This window comes from Stegostoma tigrinum, unplaced genomic scaffold, assembly GCF_030684315.1.
Source record: "Stegostoma tigrinum isolate sSteTig4 unplaced genomic scaffold, sSteTig4.hap1 scaffold_259, whole genome shotgun sequence".
Taxonomy (NCBI): Eukaryota; Metazoa; Chordata; class Chondrichthyes; order Orectolobiformes; family Stegostomatidae; genus Stegostoma; species Stegostoma tigrinum.
The window spans coordinates 65,001-69,640 of NW_026728191.1; positions in this window are offsets into that span (position 1 = coordinate 65,001).

Sequence of the window (4,640 nt, forward strand, 5' to 3'; positions counted from 1 at the left end):
TCGCTCTGTGTTGGTATTTCGTTTGTTTTTCTCTCTGTCGCTGTCTTTCTCTCTCGTCTGCCCCGTTTCTTTGTCTCGCTCTCTTTCCCTCTCTCTCTCCCTGTCTCTGTCTCTGTCCTCCCCCTCTCTAACTCTCCGACACTTTCGACCTAACCTCATCACCCACAAGAAAGAACTTATAAAGCGCATGTTTTAAATTCTCGTTCGTTAATAAAACGAATCTTTTTCTTTGGCTCCGTACACGTGCATATATTTTGTGGGACAAATTAAAATTCGACAATTCCCTGGCGAAAAAATAAAACACACAAATGAATAGTCTCACGGTGTCCCATTTACCCCCGCTAACACCCTCCCCACTGATTTTACTAAAGGTTAAGAACTGATGTGGCCGATTTTAACGAGATCTTGAGCAGACATGAACGTCCAAATTTCCAGGTATAGCGAAGGAAGATGTGGCTTTAATCCAGTAAATAAATAAAGTGCTTTCACCCCTCGGATTTTTGTGCACTACTCTGATATCTATTTACCTCTCTTTTTAACTTCCCCGTCCTCACTACACCCCCCCCCCCCCACACACACACACACACACACACACTCACACAGACTGCGAACGAGGGAGAGAGAGAGACTGAGCGAAACGGAGATAGAGGGAGAGATGGTAGATAGATAGATACTAGATGGGTAGGTAGATAGATAGAAAGATACTAGATGGATAATTAGATGGATAGTTAGGTAGATGATAGATAGATAGATACAAAGAGTAATTTTAAAAGGATGGATAGGTGCAAACAGTTATAAAAGAGATAGATATATAGATAGATAGACACAAACTGATACATAAAAAGGATAGATGGATAGATGTAAACAGATAGATAGATATACAGATAAGTAGAGATAGATAGATAGATCTAAACTGATAAGTAGACAGATATAGATAGATAGATAGACAGAGGGAGAGACACGATGGATAAATTAAAAAGGTGCTGATGGTTGATGCAAGCGAATAAAAAAGATAGCTATAGATAGATAATAGATAGCTATATTAATGCAAAGAGTAATTTTAAAGGGATGAATAGATACAAACTGATAAAAAACAGATAGATTAACAAACATATAAATAAAAAGGATAGATGGATAGATGTAAACAGATAAAAAGATAGATAGATGGATCGAAACAGATAGATAGACGGAGAGACACAAACGAAAAATAAAAAAAAGTATGGATGGACTGATGCAAACGACCACAGAAGGTAGATATAGATAGATAGATATAGATAGATTAATAGATACATAGCCAGAGATGCTGTGATGGAGAGATGGAGAGAAAGAAAAATAAAGGAGCTCGAAAAAGAAATGCGCGCGCGCGCGCACACACACACACGCACACACACACACACAGACACACACACACAGACACACACAGACACACACAGACACACACACAGACACACACACACAGACACACACACACAGACACACACACACACACACACACACACACACACCTCCGTGCTTCTCCCCCTCCCACCCCACTTTCCGTTGCTGCAAAATGTGGCCAACTGAAACATCCCAAGCGCCAGGGAGCATTGAACCTTAAGGCCGCGAGCGTTTGGTATTTACACTTCAGTCCAAGTCCCCGACTCTCTCCCCGCTCCCTCCATCCACCTGCTTCTCCTCATAAGCCGCACCCGCCCCCAACCCCAGAGATTCTGCAAAACAGGGTCACCAGTTCACTTCACCCTCACTCTACCCGCCGCCCCCCCGCCACCAACCTGCAGACCCCCTCCCCACCTTTCTCTCGCGGCGTGTCTCAATTAGCCCCGGGATCCGGCCAACCCAACAAAATGGTGATTCGATTGGGAAGGAAATGTCTGCTAGTGAGGCCGGAGAGTGTATGTGGGAGTAGGGGTGGGGGTGGGGGGGGGGGGGTTGCGGGTGGTGTGGGTGGTGTGGTGCTGGTGTGAGGTATGGGGCTGGGGTGGCAGGGGCGTGGAGGAGACTCGACCCACGTTTTGAGCAAGGGCGCCACCTGGTTTTCCAGTCACGCACATACACTGATTCAATCTCTCATCTTCCTGATTCCGCACGCATTTAGGCTCGCTCAGAGACTCCCGCACACGCACTGACCCAGTTTTTACTCCCATTCACACCACTTAGCCCACCCCAACCCCACAGGCACATTGACCCACTCTTACGCTCTCTCACACACATTGATTCAGTCCACTCCCCCCCCCCCGCCCCACACACACAGCCGCACTCTTACACTCGTACGCATTGACTCAGTCTCTTACACTCCGTGCACACAGTCACGCGTTCACCCCCACCCGCACAAGGTCACTCTCACTCTCCCACACACACACACATACACACACACAGACACACACACTCACAGACACACACACACACGCACACACACTCTCTCTCTCACACACACACACACAGACTCAGTCTCACACTCACTCCCGCACGAGCACTGTATCATAAATGGGAGATTTTTAATTTTTTTTGTTGATTGCTTGATGGCTTGTAGCTACGCACAACTTGTTTTATATAGGTACGCACTCACAACACCCTCTCTCTCTCTCTCACACACACACACACAGTCACACACACACACACACACACATACAATCATACACACCACACACACATATTTGTACACACACACAACGCACACACATGTACACACGTACACTCGCATACACATACGCACATGCACACACAACACACACACATACGCACGTATTCATACCCACATAACACACACACAACACACACACACTCATACAAATTCGCAATGTATACACACACACACATACGCACGTATTCATACCCACATAACACACACACAAACACACAGACACTCATACAAATTCACAACACGTACACACACACACACACACACACACACACACACTCTCTCTCTCTCTCTCTCTCTCTCTCACACACACACACACACACACCTACAGGCGCATGCCACTACAATATCCTCCTCTTAGTTTCAATGTAGGGGACCAGCAAACGTTTCCTGGCATGGTCATCTCCCTTCGTTTCACCCAGCATTCCACTCAGTGCACTCAAACGCATGCACACAAAAGAATACAGGAGCTTTTAAAATAATACCCAACTCAGGAGTCTGGGAGAATGGGCCTCTATTGTGCTTGAACTATAAAGTAATTTAAGTCAGACAAATGGCTTATCTCCTGCGTGGGAGAGAGGTTGTAAATTCTTTTAACTTGATTCCGGAACCTTGTGCTTTTCCTTCTGTCTCCCTCCCTCCCTCCCTCTCTGTGTCTCCTTCTCACTCTCGGAGGCTAGTTTGGAATAAAAGACCACCGGTCCTCATAAAACATTCCTGAGCCCAAAAAAGTATTTACCTCGCATCCTTTCCCAGCAACCACCAACCCCCCCCAACACCCCCCCAGCCCCCTCTCCCCACCTCCCACTACCATCCCCACTCCAGGCCCCTTACACAGCCCCATCGTCTCAATTCCAAGGCGACGGAGATAGTTCTAAAATTAAAAATTCACCATGGGATATCAAAGGATGTCTCGGGCGCGCAGACCCAGATGAAAGCGTTTGTTAACGACCTCGCGGGTTATATCTCCGTCGGCGGCCCAGAGTAATTTGTCTGCAAATCCCTCTCCCCACGCCCCCACCCCCACCCAACACCGCCCCTCCCGGCGTCCACCCTCTGGCACACAGAGGACACTTCACCCTCACCCACCACCCCTCAAAGTCTACCGATATTTTAAGCAATGCTCATTTCAATCAACATTTTACAGACAGACATACAGACACACACACACACACACACACACACACGGACACACACACAGACGCACACAGACACAGGCACACACACACACACACACACACAGACACACACACACAGACGCACACACACACTCACACACACACACGTTCGTCCGCTCTTTATGTCTCTCTCTCACACACACACTTGATCACTCTCTCTGTTTCTGTCTCACGCACAGACACTTTCTGTCTCGCACTCATTCTCTATCTCTCTCACACACATTTTCACTCTCTTTCTCTCTCACATGCACACGTGCGCTCTATGCCTCTCCCTCACACAGACACGCACTCTCTATGTCTCTCTCCATCTGTCTCACACACACACTGTCTCATTCTCTCAGCCCCTTTCTCACACACATATATACCCCATGTCTCTCTATTACTCTCACTAACCCACTCTCACATTCACACACACACACACACACACACACACACGCTCACAAATCCACTCCCTCTCTCACACACACATGCGCACACAGTCTCTCTCTCTCATACACAAACACCCACACAGCCACTGTCTCTTTTCTCATACCTCACAACCACATGCTCACTCGCAAACGCACACACGTTCTCATTCACACTCTCTCACACACACATACACACACACACACACACACACACACACACACACACACACACACACACAGAATCCGAGATAACAAAGTGCGGGGCTGGATGAACACAGCAGGCCAAGCAGCATCTTAGGAGCAGGAAAGCTGACGTTTCGGGCCTAGACCCTTCATCAGAAAAAGGGGAGGGGAAGATGGTTCTGAAATAAACGGGAGGGGGTGGCGGATAGAAGATGGATAGAGGGTTAGGGTTAG